The sequence below is a fragment of the Mobula birostris genome, chromosome 8 (assembly GCF_030028105.1).
Source record: "Mobula birostris isolate sMobBir1 chromosome 8, sMobBir1.hap1, whole genome shotgun sequence".
Classification (NCBI taxonomy): Eukaryota; Metazoa; Chordata; class Chondrichthyes; order Myliobatiformes; family Myliobatidae; genus Mobula; species Mobula birostris.
Genome location: NC_092377.1, coordinates 124935477 through 124957768, shown reverse-complemented (window position 1 = coordinate 124957768; position 22292 = coordinate 124935477). Strand labels below are relative to the sequence as shown.

The window sequence follows — 22292 nt, the reverse complement described above, 5'->3', positions numbered from 1 at the left end:
CACCCTCTCCTCTACCTAGTGCTGCACAATTTCACCCCATCCCCATACCCTCTTACCCATTCTCTCCCTCATCCCTTCCCCTTCTCTCTCCTGTCTCTCTCTCCCCACCCTCTCCTTTCACTCTTGTATCTAATATTCTCCTTCTCTACACAGACTTCCACCTCCCTCTTTCTATCCTGGCCTTTGTATTTCCCTCCCATTCTCCCTTTCTCATCTCTTCCTCCCTCTCTCCCTCTTTTCCCTCATCTTTCACTTCCTCTCTCCCTCTATCACTCACTTTTCCTCCTTCTCTCACTCTCTCTTTCTCATTCCCTCTCTCCTGTCTTCCTCACTCCCTCTCTCCCTCTCCCTCTTCCACTCTCCCCCTCTCCCTTTCTTGTCCTCCCTCCCTCTCCCCATCCCTTCTCTTCCCTATTCTCTTCCTCCCTCTCTCACTTCCACTTTCCCTTTCTCCCTGCCTCCTATCACTTATTCCCTTCCTTCCTTCCCACCCCTTCCTACCTATCTCTTTTTCTCTGCCTCCTCCGCTGCCTCTCTCTCTCATTCTATTCCTCCCTTCCTCAATCTCCATACCCTTGCATACTCTGCGTCCCCTGTTCTCAGCCGTCCTATCTCTCTCATTCCCTCCCTTTCTCACTCCTCTCTCTCATATTCCCTCTCTCCCTCTCTTCCCTTGTTCTCCTATCCCCTCCTTCCCTCTTTCTCTCCCTCCTCTCTCTTTGTCTTTTTCAGACAGAGGTAGCCTCCGGCACCCCACACACCTGGGTCTACAGCCTGAAATCTTCTCTGGAGAGGAGTGTATTGGAGGGGTCGTGACTCACGTGACAGCACTGCCCATTACCTGGTCGAAAGACACGCCACCTGCCAATCAAGGTTTGACCCCCTTCCTCACCCATCAATGCACACCTAACCATTGGCCCCTTTGATTAGCCTTGCACTTGGCCTTGGGCAATTGACCTTTGTAATCAGCTTAACTCTGCTGGCACCGAGTCATTGGGCCCTTGTGACTTACCTGGGCTGGACACTACAGGACTATTTCACTACAAAGCTGCCATGTGTGCTGAGCCCTCCCTCTTTTGCTATCTCTGAGGGACCACCCTGCTGTTGGAGAGTTTGTGCATTGAACAGGGTTGGGGGTGTGGGTATTGTCCCTAAGCACAGAGCCGTGCCTGCACAAAGTCAAGGGGTACCAGGTATCGCATTGACTTTTCCCTGGGTTGTATGTGTGTGCGTGTACTTTGTTCCCAGGTGATTTTGTTAATTGTCCGCGTGTGTTTTATTGCCCATCCGACTACTGTGAATTGTGCGCTTGCGCGTGTTGCTTCTGTTGCCATTTTCCCACGCTTGTCTTCTGTAAATAAAATCTTTTGCTACCAAGGCTGCGTGTCCAGAGTCCTTGTCCGGGAGACTTACCGAATCTGTTTCCTCACGTATAACAAGGAGTGGATGTCCATCCCACCACTACCTGTTGGGTTGTTTACATGGTGTCCTGGGTCGGTCTGGGACCCTGCGTGACAGCCTCTCTGTGTGACTGACCATGAATTTCCTCCTTACTGCGGGGACTTATTGTGGTGAATTGATAGAATTCATTGCCATATGCAGCTGTGAGGGCCAAGTGTTTACGAATATTTAAGGCAGAAGTTGAGAGAGTCTTGATTAGTCAAGGCATGAAGGTATACAGGGAGAAGGCAAGTGATTGCGGCTGAGAGGGAAAATGGATCAGCTGTGATGAAATAGCAGAGCAGACTCGATGGGCCAAATGGCCTAATTCTGCTCCGGTATCTTATCGTCTTCTGAGTCACAGAGCCCACAGTGCTGGGCAGGCCCTTTAGCCCATCATGTCATGTAGCCCTTTCCCCATCTCCACTATTTGTCCCCATTGGGATCCCATCCCTCTAAACTCTGTCTATTGAAGTGCTCTTGTGACAATGCCCCAGGAAATCATCATCCATCATCAAGAACCCCCTCCCCAGACCATACGCTCTTCTTGCTGCTGCCGTTGGACAGGAAGTTCGGGAGCCTTCAGTGCTACATCAGTGGGTTCAGGAACAATTATTTACCATTCAAGTTCAGGAACAATTATCACCTGGCTCCTGAATCAGTGTGAATAATATCACTCATCTCAACACTGAACTGATTCCACAACCGATGAACCCACACTCCAGGACGTTAAAACTCATTTTCTCAATATTATTTATTACCTTATTATTTATTATTAATAGTTTTGTTGTATGCACAGTTTGTCATCTTTTGCACATCAGTTGCTTGAATGGCTGCGTGTAGGTTTTCATTGATTCTATTGTATTTTTATTGAATTTTCTCTGCAAGAAAATGGATCTCAGGGTAGCATATGGTGACATATACGTACTTTGGTAATAAATTTACTTTTAACTTTCAACCACCTCCGTGTTTCATCACCTCCTCTTACAGTCCGGTCCAGATATCAGCCTCGCTGCCTGTGTAAAGTAATTACCCCTCAGATCCACTTTAAACCTTCTCTCACCTCTCCCCTTGGCCCTCTCAGAAACCAGAATATAGAACAGTGTAGCACAGGAGGAGGTCTAGTTCACTTGTTTGTGAAACACAGGTTAAATGACTTATTTTGGATCATTGGACTCTCTTCCAGGGAAGGTGGGACTTGTACAGAAGGGATAGCTTACACCTCAGTTGGAAGGGTATGCTGCTGCTCCACTGTGGGGTTTAAACTTGAGCTGCATGTGGATGGGAACCAGAGTGCCGGAACAGATAGCCGAGAGGTTGTGGAGACAGATGTTATTAAGATCTCAGACAGATATATGTCCTGAGCTACGTATATTTCAATGCGAGAAGTGTCATAGGAAAGGAAGATGAGCTTAGGGAATGGATCAACACATGGAATTATGATATTGTAGCGACTAGTGAGACTTGGTTGCAGGAGGGGCAGGATATCCCAGGCTCAAAATTCTGGAGTTCCCCTGTTTTAGACACAATAGAGCTGGAGACTGTTACTTGTCAGGGAAAATGTCACAGCACTTCTCAGTCAGGACATACTGAAGAACTCATCTGGTGCAGCAACTAAGGAATAAGAAAGGTATGACCACATTAATGGGGCTACATTAATCCAACAGTGTGAGGGATTTAGAGGAACAAATTTGTTGAAAGATCGCAGACTGTTGCAAGAAACATAAGGTTGTGATAGTGGGTGATTTAACTTTCCACATATTGCCTGGGATTCCCATACAGTAAAAGGGCAAGATGGGACAGATTTTGTCAAATCTGTTCAGAAATGTTTCCTTAATCACTATGTCACAGTCGCAACAAGAGGGTGTGTGATACTTGATCTTCTATTAGGGAATGAGATAGGGCAGGTGACAAAGGTTTGTGTAGGGGAACACTTAAGATTTCATGATCATAATACCATTAGTTTCAAAGTAAATATCGAAAAGATAGGTCTGATCCATGGGTTAAGATTCTAAATCATAAAAAGGCCAATTTTGATTGTATTAAAAATGATCTGGCAAGTGTGGATTGGGACTGGCTGTTTTCTGGCAAAGTTGTACTTGATAAGTCGGAGGCCTTCAAAACTGAAGTTTTGAGAGTACAAAACATGTATGTGCTTGTCAGAATAAAAGGTGAAAATAACAAGTATAGGGTAACTTGGCTTTCAAGAGATATTGAAGGCCAGGTTAAGAAAAAAAAGGTGCATTGCAGCAATAGGCAGGTAGGATCAAATGAGTTGCTTATGGAGTATAAGAAATGTGAAAGAACACTAAGGAAATCAGAAGGGCTAAAAGAAGGCACAAGGTTGCCCGAACAAACAAGGTGAAGAAGAATTCTAACAAGTTCTATAGATAAGTTAAGAACAATAGGAGTGCAAGGGACAAATTTGGTCCTCTAGAAGATCAGACTGCCTTGAGCCAAAAGAGATGGGGGGAGATCTTAAATGACATTTTATTTTGCATCTGTATTTACTCAGGAGATGGATGTAGAGTGTACAGAAGTGGGACAAAGTGGAATCAAATTCATGGACCCTGTACAGATGACAGAGCAGGAGCAATTTGTTACCTACAGACAAATCAGGGTGGATAAAGTCCCAGGGCCTGACAAGGTGTTCCCTTCAACTAGTGAGAGGCAAGTGCAGAAATTGCCAGGGCCCAAGCAGAGATATTTAAATCATTATTAGCGACAGATGATATTCCAGATGATTGGAGGATGGCCAATGTTGTTCCACTTGTTTAGGAAAAGCTCTGAAAACAAACCAGAAAATGCTAGGCTGGTTAGCCTGATATCAGAGGTGGAAAAGTTACTGAACGATATTCCAAGTGACCGGATATATGCAGTGAGTCTTTGGATAGACATGGACTGATTAAGGGAAGTCAGCATGGCTTTATGCATGGTAGGTCGTGTCTAACCAATTGTATAGAGTTTTTTGAGGAATTTACCAAGAAGGTTGATGAAGGAAAAGCACTACAGTGAGAAAAACTATCATGGCTTGCAGTGGGATCTGGACCAGCTGGAAAGGTGGCTGAGAAATGGCAGATGGAATTTAATGCTGACAAGTGTGAGGTTTTGCACTTTGGTAGGGCCAACCAAGGAAGGTCTTACACAGTGAATGGTAGGGCAGTGAAGAGTGCTATAGACCAAAGGGACCAGGATCACAAATCCACAATTCATTGAATGTGGCATCACAGGTAGACAGGGTTGTAAAGAAGGCTTTTGTCATATTGGCCTTCATAAATCAAGGTATTGAGTACAGGAGTTGAAATTCCAAAAGATGTGATGTTATACTGAAATTGTATAAGATATTAGTGACGCCTATTTGGGGTACAGTGTGCAATCTGGTGGGTCACCTACCTGCAGGAATGATGTAAGTAAGGTTGAATAAGGTTACAAGAATGTTAAGGCAAGATCGATTGGATAGGACTTCATTCTTTGGAAAGTAGATAATTGAGAGAAGATTTGATAGAGGTATACAAGATTATAAGGAGATTAGTTAGGGTAAACGTTAGCAGGTTTTTTCCACTGGGGTTGTATAGGACTACAACTTGAGGTTATGGGTTAAGGGTGAGGTGAAAACTTTCAGGGGAAAATTAGAGGAATCTTCTTCACTCAGAGGGGCATGAGTGTGGAATGAGCTGCTGGAGGAATTGGTGCATGCAAGCTCGATTTCAATGTTTAAGAGAAGTTTGGATAGGTACATGGATAGCATGGGTATGGAGGGCTATGGTCCTGGTGCAGGTCGATGAGAGTAGACAGATTAAATAGCTCAGCAATAACTAGATGGGCTGAATGGCCTATTTCTGTGCTGTACTTTCTATGACTCTGCCATTGTGTCCAAACAGATTCTCTCTACCCTTTCTATGTTCCTCTTAATCTCATTTACGAGGGGTGATTGATAAGTTTGTGGCCTAAGATCGAAGGAGTCAATTTTAGAAAACCTAGCACATTTATTTTTCCTACATTTACACACTTAGTCCAGCGGTCGTGGAGCATACGGATCCCTTCTTTGTAGAAGTCGGCATCTTGGACCTCCAGAAGTGGTCCACAGCAGGGGTGATTGATAAGTTTGTGGCCTAAAGGAGAAGTAGATGAGGAGAAACTTTAAACTTTCTGCATATTCACTCAAAGAGTTGAACTGCACGTGTGTGTAGCGGGAGCTGTGTAACTCATCTCCTATTGAACTTACCAATCACCCCTACTGTGGACCACCTGGACGTCCAAGATGCTCTCATTACATGCACATGCAGTTCAACTCTTTGAGTGATAGTGCAGAAAGTTTGAAGTTTCTCCTCATCTCCTTCTACTTTAGGCCACAAACTTATCAATCACCCCTGCTGTAGACCACTTCTACAAAGAAGGGATCCGTATGCTCCATGACTGCTGGAATAAGTGTTTACATGCAGGAGGGGACTATGTTGAAAAATAAATGTGCTAAGTTTTCTAAAATTGACTCCTTCTACACTAGGCCACGAACTTATCAATCACCCCTCGTATATACCCAACAACTTGCCCTCCACAGCTACCTGTGGCAATGAATTCCACAGATTTACCACCCGCTGATGAAAGAAGTTTCTCGTCATCTCTGATCTAAAGAGATATTCTTGTATTCTGAGTCTGCGCCTTCTGGCCCAGAATCTCTCAAGATAGGAAACATCCTCTTCAAGTCCACTCTGTCTAAGCCTTTCAATATTCAGTAGGTTTCAATGAGATGCCCCCTCATTCTTCTAAACTCCAGTGAGTACAGGCCCAGAGACATTCAAATCCTCTTGTGCAATAACCCTTTCATTCCTGAAAACATACGTCTGAACCTTCTCTGGACCCTCTCCAAATGGGAGGTGTATCTAACCATGGGGAAGACGGTGATGGAGTGAGACACAGTTGAAAGGAAGATAAACATAAACTGAGAAGTTTGGGGGAAAAAGGAACTGGGCGGAGTGGAGGTTCACTGTGTAAGGTTTGCTGCAAGTGGCAGAGAAAATCGTTAAGAAGCTGACAGGATGCTAGTTTTATAAATAAATTACAGAATTGAGATGGTACAACAGATACCAGTTCTGTCAATCTGTACATAGAGTTGATGCAGCAGGAAATACATTGCGGACATTACCCACCCTGCAAACTGCCTTTTGCAAAAGTTCCATCCTGGAAAGCACTTGCAAGGTGATTAAAACAAAAAACTTAATGCAAACTAGCATTAAGCATTATCATGGAAAAGGATAGAATCAGAGAGGACAGGAACATTTTTAATTGGGGAAAGGCAAATTATGAGGCTATAAGGCTAGAACTTGCGGGTGTGAATTGGGATGATGTTTTTGCAGGGAAATGTACTATGGACATGTGGTCGATGTTTAGAGATCTCTTGCGGGATGTAAGGGATAAATTTGTCCCGGTGAGGAAGATAAAGAATGGTAGGGTGAAGGAACCATGGGTGACAAGTGAGGTGGAAAATCTAGTCAGGTGGAAGAAAGCACACATGAGGTTCAGATGGGTCTATTGAGGAATATAGGGAAGCAAGAAAGGAGCTTAAGAAAGGGCTGAGAAGAGCAAGAAGGGGGCATGAGAAGGCCTTGGCGAGTAGGGTAAGGGAAAACCCCAAGGCATTCTTCAATTATGTGAAGAAAAAAAGGATAACAGGAGTGAAGGTAGGACCGATTAGAGATAAAGGTGGGAAGATGTGCCTGGAGGCTGTGGAAGTGAGCGAGGTCCTCAATGAATACTTCTCTTCGGTATTCACCAATGAGAGGGAACTTGATGATGGTGAGGACAATATGAGTGAGGTTGATGTTCTGGAGCATGTTGATATTAAGGGAGAGGAGGTGTTGGAGTTGTTAAAATACATTAGGACAGATAAGTCCCCGGGGCCTGACGGAATATTCCCCAGGCTGCTCCACGAGGCGAGAGAAGAGATTGCTGAGCCTCTGGCTAGGATTTTTATGCCCTTGTTGTCCACGGGAACGGTACCGGAGGATTGGAGGGAGGCGAATGTTGTCTCCTTGTTCAAAAAAGGAAGTAGGGATAGTCCAGGTAATTATAGACCAGTGAGCCTTACATTTGTGGTGGGAAAGCTGTTGGAAAAGATTCTTAGAGATAGGATCTATAGGCATTTAGAGAATCATGGTCTGGTCAGGGACAGTCAGCACGCCTTTGCGAAGGGCAGATCATGTCTAACAAACCTGATTGAGGAGGTGACCAGGCATATAGATGAGGGTAGTGCAGTGGATGTGATCTATATGGATTTTAGTAAGGCATTTGACAAGGTTCCACACGGTAGGCTTATTCAGAAAGTTAGAAGGCATCGGATCCAGGGAAGCCTGGCCAGGTGGATTCAGAATTGGCTTGCCTGCAGAAGGCAGAGGGTGGTGGTGGAGGGAGTACATTCAGGTTGGAGGATTGTGACCAGTGGTGTCCCACAAGGATCTGTTCTGGGACCTCTACTTTTTGTGATTTTTATTAATGACCTGGATGCGGGGGTAGAAGGGTGGGTTGGCAAGTTTGCAGATGACACAAAGGTTGGTGGTGTTGTAGATAGTGTAGAGGATTGTCAAAGATTGCAGAGAGACATTGATAGGATGCAGAAGTGGGAGTTCAACCTGGAGAAGTGTGAGGTGGTACACTTTGGAAGGACAAACTCCAAGACAGAGTACATAGTAAATGGCAGGATACTCGGTAGTGTGAAGGAGCAGAGGGATCTCAGGGTACATGTCCACAGATCCCTGAAAGTTGCCTCACAGGTGGATAGGATAGTTAAGAAAGCTTATGGGGTGTTAGCTTTCATAAGTCGAGGGATAGAGTTTAAGAGTCGCGATGTAATGATGCAGCTCTATAAAACTCTGGTTAGGTCACACTTGGAGTACTGTGTCCAGTTCTGGTCACCTCACTATAGGAAGGATGTGGAAGCATTGGAAAGGGTACAGAGGAGATTTACCAGGATTCTGCCTGGTTTAGAAAGTATGGATTATGATCAGAGATTAAGAGAGCTACGGCTTTACTCTTTGGAGTGAAGGAGGATGAGAGGAGACATGATAGAGGTGTACAAGATAATAAGAGGAATAGATAGAATAGATAGCCAGCGCCTCTTCCCCAGGGCACCACTGCTCAATACAAGAGGACATGGCTTTAAGGTAAGGGCTGGGAAGTTCAAGGGGGATATTAGAGGAAGGTTTTTTACTCAGAGAGTGGTTGGTGCATGGAATGCACTGCCTGAGTCAGTGGTGGAGGCAGATACACTAGTGAAGTTTAAGGGACTACTAGACAGGTATATGGAGGAATTTAAGATGGGGGCTTATATGGGAAGCAGGGTTTGAGGGTCGGCATAACATTGTGGGCTGAAGGGCCTGTACTGTGCTGTACTATTCTATGTTCTAAGTTCTATGTTCTAGGCAAGCACAGTAGCGTAGTGGTTAGTGTAATGCTTCACAGCACCAACAGTTCTCAGTTCTCACTGCTGTCTGTAAGAAGTTTTTTTTTATTGAAGGAATGACACAATACAGAATACATAATGCATTACATTTTCCTCCATTTTGCTTTTATACCTTACCCCTAAACAAAACTGCCCTCACCTGCCCTCCCCAAACTTACCATGGCAGCTAATGTATTTACAATACAACACTTCACAAATACAAGTACGGACATTTCAGAGCCATACCCCCCCCCCCCATTCCTTCAAGACGAAGGCCCTCACACATCCACAACATGTCAGATGATCCAGAATAAACTCATATTACACTGCATCATCCACTCTGAGCTAAACCATATGTGTTAAAAGGGGGCAAATCCTCAAGTACAATGAAATGCTCTCAACTAGTTTGTAATTCCTTAAGACTCCCAAAAATGACAAAAAAGGACCCTATTTCGAATAAAACTTTTTCACAGACCCTCTCAGAGTAAACTTAATCTTTTCTAGTTTCAGAAATAACATTACGTCCTCTAACCAAACAGCAGCAGATGGGGAAGTGGCAGATTTCCAGACCAGCAAGATTCTCCTATGGGCCAATAGTGATGTAAATGTAATGATATCTGACTAGTTTGCATTTAAACCCAAAGCATCATTTGCCTCACCAAATACAGCTATAAGCGGACAAGGTCTCAGTGTCACCCCCCAAAACCTCACTGATAATTTTAAAAACCAGTGCCCAATAGGCATCAAGCTGAGGGCAAGACCAAAATGTATGCACTAAACCAGCCAGAGAGAAGGAACATCTATCACAGCCAGTGTCTGTCCCAGGATATATGTCAGCAAGCCTGGCTTTACTTAAATGTACCCTGTGTAAAATTTTAAATTGTATGAGCCCTAGTCTAGCACATGATGACGAGGAATGAACCCTATTCAATGCTTTGGTCCAATATTCCTCAGCCAGATCCATACCAAGGTCATCCTCCCACCTAGTCTTAGTTTTGTTTCGATCTTGAACTCCCAAAGACATCAGCTGAGAGTATAGTACAGAGATCAGCCCTTTATAATTAAAGCTAAGATTGAGTTTTTCCTACACCATAGCAGTTGGTAGATCAGGAAAAGCGGGAAATTTTTCCTTGACAAAGTGACGAATCTGCAGGTATTTAAAAAAACGATTATGCAGAAGGCCATATTTACTGCACAGGTCATCTAAGCTATCAAATATATTTTCAGTGTACAAATCCTTATTATAGTCATATTCGTAGTCATAGTTATACTTTATTGATCCCGGGGGAAATTGGTTTTCGTTACAGTTGCACCATAAATAATAAATAGTAATAGAAATAGTAATAGTAATATTACTATTAGTAAATAGTAAATAGTAATAGTCATGGAAATAATAAATAGTAATAGAATAGTAATAGAAAAATAGTAATAAATAGTTAAATACTAATATGTAAATTATGCCAGTAAATTATGAAATAAGTCCAGGACCAGCCTATCGGCTCAGGGGGTCTGACCCTCCAAGGGAGGAGTTGTAAAGTTTGATGGCCACAGGCAGGAATGACTTCCTATGACACTCTGTGCTGCATCTCGGAGGAATGAGTCTCTGGCTGAATGTACTCCTGTGCCCACCCAGTACATTATGTAGTGGATGGGAGACATTGACCAAGATGGCATGCAACTTAGACAGCATCCTCTTTTCAGACACCACCATCAGAGTCCAGTTCCATCCCCACAACATCACTGGCCTTACGAATGAGTTTGTTGATTCTGTTGGTGTCTGCTACCCTCAGCTTGCTGCCCCAGCACACAACAGCAAACATGATAGCACTGGCCACCACAGACTCGTAGAACATCCTCAGCATCGTCCGGCAAATGTTAAAGGACCTCAGTCTCCTCGGAAAATAGAGACGGCTCTGACCCTTCTTGTAGACAGCCTCAGTGTTCTTTGACTAGTCCAGTTTATTGTCAATTCGTATCCCCAGGTATTTGTAATCCTCCACCATGTCCACACTGACCCCCTGGATGGAAACAGGGGTCACCGGTACCTTAGCTCTCCTCAGGTCTACCACTAGCTCCTCAGTCCTTTTCACATTAAGCTGCAAATAATTCTGCTCACACCATGCGACAAAGTTTCTTACCATAGCCCTGTACTCAGCCTCATCTCCCTTGCTGATGCATCCAACTATGGCAGAGTCATCCGAAAGCTTCTGAAGATGGCAAGACTCTGTGCAGTGGTTGAAGTCCGAGGTGTAAATGGTAAAGAGAGAAGGAGACAAGACAGTCCCCTGTGGAGCCCCAGTGCTGCTGATCACTCTGTCGGACACACAATATTGCAAGCACACGTACTGTGGTCTGCCAGTCAGGTAATCAAGAATCCATGATACCAGGGAAGCATCCAGCTGCATCGCTGTCAGCTTCTCCCCCAGCAGAGCAGGGCGGATGGTGTTGAGCGCACTGGAGAAGTCAAAAAACATGACCCTCACAGTGCTCGCTGGCTTGTCCAGGTGGGCGTATACATGGTTCAGCAGGTAGACGATGGCATCCTCAACTCCTAGTCGGGGCTGGTAGGCGAACTGGAGGGGATCTAAGTGTAGCCTGACCATAGGCCAGAGCAGCTCCAGAACAAGTCTCTCCAGGGTCTTCATGATATGGGAGGTCAATGCCACCGGTCTGTAGTCACTGAGGCCGCTGGGGGACGGCGTCTTCGGCACAGGGACGAGGCAGGACATCCTCCACAGTACAGGAGCCCTCCGGAACCCTCCAGATTTGGGGTTTGAATGGTCTTATGTGCAATATAAGACCGGAATGTTCTTATATTCCACATAAGACCATTCAACCCCCACTGCCTAAAAACTAAATTAAGTGTAGAGGGAAGAAATAGATGGTTTCTATGAATTGGGCCCAAAACTGAAGCTGATATGAACATATAGTGGCAATGAAATTGATTAAAAATTTTGAGGGTGGAGAGCACAACCGGGTTAGATGTGAATTGGGAGGATTTCAATGGCAAGGAAGAATACACTAAAGCAGGGAGAGACGAGTATTGGCAAGACCATGTCTCAGGCAGGCACCAGTTTATATCTGGCCGGTGGAGCCGAAATAATACCTTTTGAATGTTCAATGCCCAGTGATAACGAATAAAGCTAAGGCCCAATCCACCTATCCACCTGCATCACGGCCTCTTTGGAGAATGCGCTTATAAACCCTTGGCACCTTATTTTCCCAAAGAAAGGAGGTTATAGCTTGGTCGACTGACTTGAAAAATGACTTAGATAAGAAAACTGGCAAGCACTAGAACAAATAAAGAAATCTGGGAAGTATAGTCAGTTTCACTGATTGAATTCTCCCAGCTATAGTAAGGGGTAAGCTGCACCATCTCTCAAAATCAGCCTTCATTTGGCTAACCTGAGACCTGTAGTTAGCATCAAACTAAGATGTAAAGGAGTGAGTAATGTGTATTCCTAGGTATACAAAACCATCTTGAGATAAAGAAAAAGGCAAAGATTCCTGTCAGATCTGTAGGGCCAAGTTATTAATGGGAAAGCATTTGCTTTTTTGGAAGTTCAGTTTATAGCCAGAGAAGGCTCCAAATTGACCTAATAGTGACATAATAGCAGGACTGCTACCTGCTGGGTCGCTAACATAAAATAAGAGGTCATCAGCATATAAGGATACACGGTGTTCCACGTCCCCTTTCCTAATGCCTTGAAATAACGTAGTTGACTTAAGTGCAATAGAAAGAGGCTCAATTTTTAATTGCAAAAAGAAGAGGGGACAATGGGCAGCCTTGGCGAGTGCCACGTGTTAGTGGGAAATAGTCAGATCGAGAATAATTTGTCTGTATGCACGCTAAAGGCGAGTGATATAATAGCTTAACCCAGGCTACAAATATTCTGCCAAATCCAAATTTCTCCAAAACACTAAATAAGTATACCCACTCCACTCTATCAAACGCCTTCTCCGGTTCCATGAAGATAACAGCCCCTGGACTCGGAGTGGCACTGGGTGAATAAACCACATCAGCCAGTCGATGGATATTAAAAGAATGGCAAATTATAATAAAACCAGTTTGATTATCTGAGATTATCTTCGGAAGGGGGCATTCTAAACGGCACGCAACCACTTTAGCCAAAGTTTTCACATTCACGTTCAAAAGTGAGGAGGGTGCGATATGAGCCACATTGAGTCGGGTCCTTGTCCTTTTTAAGAAGAAGTGAAATAGATACCTGTGAAAGAGTAAAGGATAAGGACCCGTCTTCCAAAGATTACTGAAACACTTCTAAAAGGACCGGTATGAATTTATCCTTAAATTTCTTATAAAATTCTATCAGGTAACCATCAGGGCCTGGGGACTTACCACTTTGCATAGCCATAATGGCATTATTAATCTCTTCCTGCCCAAGAGCCCGATCTAAATTCTCCACCTCCTCTGATTCAAGAGTTGGTATTTCCAAATTATCTAAAAAAACATTACATATTTGTTATATCCGAGAGAAACTCTGAGGTATACAGAGAGGAATAAAAAGCTACAAAGATGTTATTAATCTCTTTTAGATTGCTTGTCAAGTTTTGGTGCGTGTCTCTTATCTGGGGAATAGGTTGTGATGCAGCTTGACGCTTCAACTGATGAGCCATAAGCCGGCTCGCCTTGTCACCATGTTCATAATAAAGGCCACGTGTCTTATGAATTAATTGTTCTGATAGGTTTGTAGATAGAAGATTAAACTTCACTTGCAAATCAGCCCAGCTTTTCTATAATTCCGCAGTGGGTGCCTCAGAATATTGCCTATCCAGATCCAAAATAGATTTGGATAATATTTGCATTTCCTTCCTATGCTCTTTATTGGCATGTGAAGTATAAGATATTATTAGACCCCTCAGGTAAGTTTTTAAAGTTTCCCAAAGTAAAGAGTACAATACTGACTCAGTTTTGTTAGCCTCAAAGAATATGTCAATGTTAACTGATATATAGCTGCAAAATATCTCATTGGAAAGCAAAAGGGGGTTAAGTCTCCACAGGTGCCGTTCTCTGATGTTTAAAAGAAAACGTAGTCCAGTTTCATGGGCGAATGATCAGATATAACTATAGCAGTGTACTCAAATTGTCTAATTATTGGTATCAGGGAGATATCTATAAAGAAATAGTCTAGCCTGGAATAGGAGTGGTGAACTTGAGAAAAGAAAGAGAGTTGCCTAACTGATGGATTCAAAAATCTCCAAGGATCCATATAGCCATTTTGTTGCATAAACATCGAGAAGGCCTTTGCCGTACCAGAAGAAGTTCCCCTAGAGCTAGACCTATCAAGCAGTGGGTCAATAGCACAGTTCAAATCTCCTGAAAGGATTAGCTGATGTGTATTCAGGTTAGGTATTAATGACAAAAGCTTATTTGCAAAGTGGACATTGTCCCAATTAGGGGCATAAACATTCATCAAAATGACAGGTATCTGAAAAAGAGGTCCAGAGACTATAATAAAGCAACCATTAGGGTCGCTGATTACATTAGATGGTGTAAACTACATTCTTTTGGTGATCAGTATTGCCACCTCCCTGGACCTGCTATTAAATCTGGAATGAAAAACCTGACTAATCCATGCTTTACGGAGTCTATTATGGTTCTCCACTCTTAAATGTGTCTATTGTAGAAATAGTGTATCTGCTTTTAATTGCTTCAGATGAGAAAAAAAAAGTTTAGCCCTTTGAACAGGACCATTGAGCCCCTTTATATCCCAAGAAATAAACCTCACAGGGTGGCCTCCATCAGCATCACCCATGTTAACCATATCAAAAGACACACAGGGCCCGCAATCCAAAACAGTGCGAGGGCACAAGCTGCACACAATAACGCACAATGAAAAAAACAGTCTGGCCCATCTGTAACACACAAAAGAATAAGCTGCCATGGTGATCCCCCAAAACACCCCCCCACCCCTTTACACAAACAGGAAAAAACAATTAACCCCCGAAACCTAGATCTACCTCCCCAACTGAGGATGATCGCAGGCATTACCAACCAAAAAACTTCCAAAGTTTTCCCCATACAACCGAAACTTTCAATCTAATCTAGGGTGGCTCCCCTCCTTAAAATTTGTACACTCACTTATTCCACCTTTAATATATATATTGGCTTAAGATGACATGTGCCAAGCAAAGTATTAATAACAAGAAAGTTGGGAACTAAAGGCCAGAGATACAAATCCCAAATACTTACAATTTGCTGGTTGAAAGTTCTTATTAATAAGATTCTGCAGCATAATAGTTCAACCTGATCGCGTTCCACTATTTAAACTGGAAAAAATAAACAAAAAGTGGGCTGCGAAAATTAACAGTTTACCTCGGCAGGAGGCCCCTTCAATGCTGCATGAATAACCTAAAAGAAAAAGTCATTGCTCTTCTCCTTCTCCTTCTCCCCAGCATGAATGGAAAAACTCTTTGGCCACCTCTGGTGTATCAGAATAATGGTTTTTACCTTCATGGGTGACCTGGAGCTGGGCGGGGTACAAGAAGCTGAACCTGACCCCTTTCCCGTAAAGCAGGAATTTCACCTCCTTGAACGCTGCTCGTTTTCTCCCCAGCTCCACACTAAAATCCTTATGAGAAAACACCTGATGCCTGCAGAATACAGCTCCTGCTTCCTTCTACTGATGATGTGTTGCTTATCTTGAAATTAGTGAAAGAGAACCAGGAACATTCTTGGTCTCGTTTGCTTGGCTTCAGAGATGCCAGATGGTTTAGGCCTGACTTGGTGAGCACGCAAAAGCACCAGAGGCCTTGGGAAGAAATTTGTCCCCAATACTTCGTTGAAAAACTTGGTCATGAAATTAACAGGATCCGAAACTTCCAAATTTTTAGGAATGCCGACCACTCTTAAATTGGATCTCTGCGACCGATTTTCGAGGTCATCTAGCTTCCCCTTCAGAAATGCATTTTCACTCTGCAATGCTGCAATGGCGGCTTCGGCGCTCACCAATCGGTCACTGTAATCATTTAGCCCATCTTCAACCTCAGGAATACGTTCATCATGCGACTTGTAATAAGACATAATTTGTTCCATAGTAGCATTCACTGGTGACAAAGCATCTTCAAGTTCTCTTTTTAGGGATTGCGTCACGTCAGTAAGAAGTACTAAATGAAGCTTCTCAAGGTCATCGGGTAACGCAGGCCCAGCATCGTGCAATGGCGCCATAACTGTAACATCACTTTCTTGCTCCAGGCTTCGCTGTTTTTTCCCCCAGTTTTATTTCAGAGGTGCATTTTATTTGCCATTTAGATGTCCAGCAACGTCCCGTGTTGTTACTACCCCAAACAGTAGTCTGGATGTAGGGTGTAAGTTGAATCAAAAGTTAAAATTGGCATGTCGCAAAGGTAACGCTACAGTTGTTATGGGGGACTTCAACATGCAGGTAGACTGGAGGAATCAGGTTGGTACTGGACCCCAAGAAAGGGAGTTTGTGGAGTCCCTCCGAGATGGATTCTTCGAACAGCTTGTACTGGAGCCTACCAGAGAGAATGCAATACTAGATTTAGTGTTGTGCAATGAACCGGATTTGATCAGGGACCTCGAGGTAAAGGAGCTATTAGGAAGTAGTGACCATAATATGATGTTTTAATCTACAATTTGAGAGGGGGAAGGGAAACTTGGAGTGTCAGTATTATAGTTGAACAAGGGGAACTATGGTGCTATGAGGGAGGAGCTGGCCAAAGTTCAATGGAACAAAACCCTAGCAGGGATGACAGTGGAACAGCAATGACAAGTGTTTCTGGGAATAATGTGGAAGGGGCAGGATCAGTTCATTCCAAAGAGGAAGAAAGATCCTAAGGGAGTAAGGGGCGGCCGTGGCTGACAAGGGAAGTAATGGACAGTGTTACGTACCCCGTAACTGGGTTGCCAAACCAGCAGAAATGGATCACTCAGTTGGAGTCTGGATTACTAGAACTAAGAAAGTTTTATTAAAGAAACAAGCAACACAGTACTCTAATCAAAAGGATAATAAATGCAACAGTTCAGCAATGATAAACACACATGTACACAGAATTAAGATAACAGGATCAATCAAGCTCTATCATTGTCTAGGGGTAAATGACCAGTTTCAAAGTGACGCAAAGTTCGGTTCAATTTAGTTCAGTTCAGTTCACAGTAATCGCTGCCGTGGCGATGGACAGCGGGGGGGGGGGGGAAGGAGAGAGAGAGCAAACGAATGAATATTCAAGGTTTCCAGACAGACCTTCGCAGTCAGCTTTCGGGCGAGTCCTTTGTGATGTCATCTGAGGTCACCGACCGTGACCCCTTCGTTTCCAGATACGATTGTTTCCCTGCGCTGAACCTGGCACCCAGGCAAGGGTGGACACACATCAGGTTCCCGCCGATCGTGCCGTTCCATCCCGTGTGTTTATGGCCCGGTACTTCCCACCGACTTGTGAGAGACGCACCGCTTCCAGGGTCTTGTTACCTCGGGTGTCGTGTGTGTGTCGCCTTAGCGAACCTGTCCCTTTTTATCCCCCTGCTGGGGTATCGTCTGTCCATCACTTCAAACAGTTCAGGGTTCAAAGGGGGAGCCGCTCTTGACAGTTCTCTCTCCCGTCCCTTCATTACACATCTCCAAATGCTGCTCCATTGTTTTCCTTATCTCTTTCTCTCCTGGTGGCAGACCAACTGCTGATCCCACTGGTGCCAGCACAGGACAGCTACATCTTAATCTATGTGTATTCTTGTCACAATAGTATGAAAATAATAGAGAAGAAGTATAACATAGCAAAGACAAGTGGGAAGCCGGAGGATTGGGGAACTTTTAAAGAGCAATAGAAGGTAACTAAAAAGGCAATACGCGGAGAAGAAATGAGGTACGAAGGTAAACTAGCCAAGAATATAAAGGAGGATAGTAAAAGCTTCTTTAGGTATGTGAAAAGGAAAAACATAGTTAAGACCAAAATTCGGCCCTTAAGACAGAAACGGGTGAATTTATTATGGGGAACAAGGAAATGGCAGATGAGTTGAACAGGTATTTTGGGTCTGTCTTCACTAGGGAAGACACAAACAATCTCCCAGATATAATAGTGGCCAAAGGACCTAGGGTAATGGATGAACTGAAGGAAATTTATGTTAGGAAGGAAATGGTGTTGGATAGACTGTTGGGTCTGAAGGCTGATAAGTCCCCAGGACCTGATTGTCTGCATTCCAGGATACTTAAGGACGTGGCTTTAGAAATCGTGGACGCATTGGTAATCATTTTCCAATGTTCTATAGATTCAGGATCAGTTCCTGTGGATTGGAGGGTGGCTAATGTTATCCCTCTCTTCAAGAAGGGAGGAAGAGAGAAAACAGAGAATTATAAACCGGTTAGCCTGAAGTCAGTGGTGGGAAAGATGCTGGAGTCAATTATAAAAGCTGAAATTACGACACATCTGGATAGCAGTAACAGGATCGGTCCGAGTCAACATGGATTTACGAAGGGGAAATCGTGCTGGACTAATCTGGAATTTTTTGAGGATGTAGCTATGAAAATGGACAAGGGAATGCCAGTGGATGTAGCGTACCTGGACTTTCAGAAAGCCTTTGATAAAGTCCCACATAGGAGATTAGTGGGCAAAATTAGGGCACATGGTATTGAGTGCAGAGTACTGACATGGATTGAAAATTGGCTGGCTGACAGAAAACAAAGAGTAGCTATTAACGGGTCTTTTTCCGAATGGCAGGCCATTGGGGTACCGTAGGGTTCAGTGTTGGGAACGCAGCTGTTTACAATATATATTAACGATTTAGATGAGGAAATTAGAAGTAACATTAGCAAATTTGCCGATGACACAAAGCTGGGTGGCAGTGTGAAATGTGAGGAGGATGTTATGAGAATGCAGGGTGACTTGGACAGGCTGGGCGAGTGGGCAGATGCATGGCAGATGCAGTTTAATGTGGATAAGTGTAAGGTTATCCACTTTGGTGGTAAGAACGGGAAGGCAGATTATTATCTAAATGGAGTCAAGTTAGGAAAAGGGGAAGCACAACGAGATCTAGGTGTTCTTGTACATCAGTCACTGAAAGCAAGCATCCAAGTACAGCAAGCAGTGAAGAAAGCTAATGGCATGCTGGCCTTCATAACAAGGGGAATTGAGTATAAGAGCAAAGAGGTCCTTCTGCAGCGGTACAGGGCCCTGGTGAGACCACACCTGGAGTACTGTGTGCAGTTTTGGTCTCCAAATTTGAGGAAGGACATTCTTGTTATTGAGGGAGTGCAGCGTAGGTTCACAAGGTTAATTCCCGGGATGGCGGGACTGTCATATGTCGAAAGATTGGAGCGACTGAGCTTGTATACTCTGGAATTTAGAAGGCTGAGAGGGAATCTTATTGAAAAATATAAGATTATTAAGGGATTGGACACACTGCAGGCAGGAAGCATGTTCCCGCTGATGGGTGAGTCCAGAACCAGAGGCCACAGTTTAAGAATTAGGGGTAGACCATTTAGAGCGGAGTTGAGGAAAAACTTTTTCACCCAGAGAGTGGTGGATATATGGAATGCTCTGCCCCAGAAGGCTGTGGAGGCCAAGTCTCTGGATGCTTTCAAAAAAGAGATGGATAGAGCTCTTAAAGATAGCGGAATCAAGTGTTATGGGAATAAGACAGGAACTGGATACTGATAGTGGATGATCAGCCATGATCACAGTGAATGGAATTGCTGGCTCGAAGGGCCGAATGACCTACTCCTGCACCTATTGTCTATTGTCTATTGTCTATTGTTCACAATATTAAATATTCAGTTATCTTGAGCGTACGGCAAAGATAAACAGGTAGATTTTCAATAAAAATCAGAAGCCACACTCACACACACATACTCACTCCATGCTCAACCCGGAAGCTCCTGTAAGAAGTTTGAACACTCTCCCCATGACCGCATAGGTTTCTTCTGGGTGCTCCGGTCCATTCCACATTACTCAAATGTATCGATTAGGCTCTCTGTCATGGAAAGAGGCCATTCTGCCTGTCACATTCTTTCAGGTAGAATGGCCTCTTTCCATATCAAAGAGTCTTACTATCCCTAACCGGGAGTCCTGCAATGAGTGGAGACCTTGTTGAAAGGTGTAAGTTCTTCTTGAAGCTCGACTGGGAATGGGGATGGTGTTTTTTTTTAGGGTGGGTGTGGCCTTGAAGCAAGGGGTCATCCTGTATTAGAGAGCAGCCAGAACAAGCTAGGGCTTTACTCTTTGAAGGAGGATGAGATGACCCTTTATAGAGGCCAAGTATTTATGTATAATTAAGGCAGAGGTACTTAACTGGCCAGGGCATGAAGTGATATCTGAAGAAGGTAGGAGATTGCGGCTGCAAAGAAAATTGGATCTGCTAGGATGAAATTATGGATCAGTCCCGATGGGACAAATGGCTTAATTCTGCCCCTATATCATACAGTCTTACATTAAATCTGATTCTGATTCTGAATCAGACACCATTTGCCAATACTTCCAGTCTTCAATTGCAGATCCCTTGACATGATTATGATAACCAACCTATTTCTGCTCCTCAGCATCACCCATGGTAGATACATACAAGGTGGAAGAGGAGATTACTAAACAAGGCAAAATATTAAATTGTGGAGAGGCAGAACAGGAGAAGAAGATGTCCTAATGTGAGAGAGAAGAGCGTAAGGAGCATTAAAGGGTACAGAGAGAGTTAGGGGAGAGTGAGCTTTACATGGTAACAAGGATGAGGGGAGAGTGGGAATTAAAGGGTGCAGGGAGTGATGGAAGAGTGGGTATTAAAGGGTGCAAGGAGTGATGGGAGAGTGGGTATTAAAGGGTGCAGGGAGTGATGGGAGAGTGGGTATTAAAGGGTGCAGGGAGTGATGGGAGAGTGGGTATTAAAGGGTGCAGGGAGTGATGGGAGAGTGGGTATTAAAGGGTGCAGGGAGTGATGGAAGAGTGGGTATTAAAGGGTACTGGGAGTGATGGAAGAGTGGGTATTAAAGGGTGCAGGAAGTGATGGACGAGTGGGTATTAAAGGGTGCAGGGAGTGATGGACGAGTGGGTATTAAAGGGTGCAGGAAGTGATGGACGAGTGGGTATTAAAGGGTGCAGGGAGTGATGGACGAGTGGGTATTAAAGGGGGCAGGGAGTGATGGACGAGTGGGTATTAAAGGGTGCAGGAAGTGATGGAAGAGTGGGTATTAAAGGGTGCAGGGAGTGATGGACGAGTGGGTATTAAAGGGTGCAGGGAGTGATGGACGAGTGGGTATTAAAGGGTGCAGGGAGTGATGGAAGAGTGGGTATTAAAGGGTGCAGGAAGTGATGGACGAGTGGGTATTAAAGGGTGCAGGGAGTGATGGACGAGTGGGTATTAAAGGGTGCAGGAAGTGATGGACGAGTGGGTATTAAAGGGTGCAGGGAGTGATGGACGAGTGGGTATTAAAGGGTGCAGGGAGTGATGGAAGAGTGGGTATTAAAGGGTGCAGGGAGTGATGGACGAGTGGGTATTAAAGGGTGCAGGGAGTGATGGAAGAGTGGGTATTAAAGGGTGCAGGGAGTGATGGACGAGTGGGTATTAAAGGGGGCAGGGAGAAGTGACAGTGGGTTTTAAACCATGCAGTTAAAGTGTGCAGGGAATGAGGGAAAAGTGGCTATTAAAGGGGGCAGGGAAAGAGGGGAGAGTGGGTATTGTAGGGTGTAGAAAGAGGAAAGTGTGTATTAAAGAGCACAGCGGGAGAGGGAAGCATGACATTTTCATCTCTGCCGGGTGTTTAATGAGCCCAGTGCAATGGCCAGCGTGCCCTGCATTTCTACAGACAGGGACCTGATACCAGCCACAATTAGTAAGATTGGTGAGTGAGTGGTTAATCTGAGCCCGGGGACCCCAGTGTGAAAACCCCCTCCTCACCAGCTCACCCCCCGATCGTGCTCGTGGGATCTTACACATGCCCCCACCCTCACCACCCTACCAATACCCAGAGAGAAAGGTATAGTCATGGGCAAGTCACAATAATTCAGTTCATGTAAACACCAAACCCCATCTCCCACCAGCTCCACGCCGCATTCCCAATAACTTCATTCCAAACAATCTGTCAGACCCACACTGCTAGCCACAGAGATTTTCTGCTCTCTGCAACAGGGAATTCTGAGGATTTCCAAATCTCGGATTAGGGATTTCAAATCCTCGTTCCCTCCGTCTTGTCACTGAGTGATCACAACGCATTGGGCTGTAGGGGTGGGGCTGCAGGAGTGGATTCTGAGGTGAATCAGACACCCTTTACCAATAATTCCTGTCTTGTTTTTAATTGCAGATGCTTCAGAATGATGACGAAAACCATTCTATTTCTGCTCCTCAGCTTCCATGGTGTAACTGGATTTTGCTGAAGAAAGTAAAAAGTTAAAATACGGAGAGCCGGAGTTGGAGAAGAGAATGCCCCAGTGAGGGGAGAAAAATGGGAGCGGCATTAAA

General features: G+C 44.3%; 1 protein-coding gene and 1 pseudogene across 1 annotated transcript in view; both read left to right on the top strand.

Moving 5' to 3' along the window:
- The window catches only part of LOC140202052 (myelin-associated glycoprotein-like), a 565622-nt gene that overhangs the window by 382951 nt on the left and 160379 nt on the right, over positions 1-22292 (top strand).
- LOC140201966 (B-cell receptor CD22-like) overlaps positions 20351-22292 on the top strand; it is a 29687-nt pseudogene continuing 27745 nt past the window's right edge.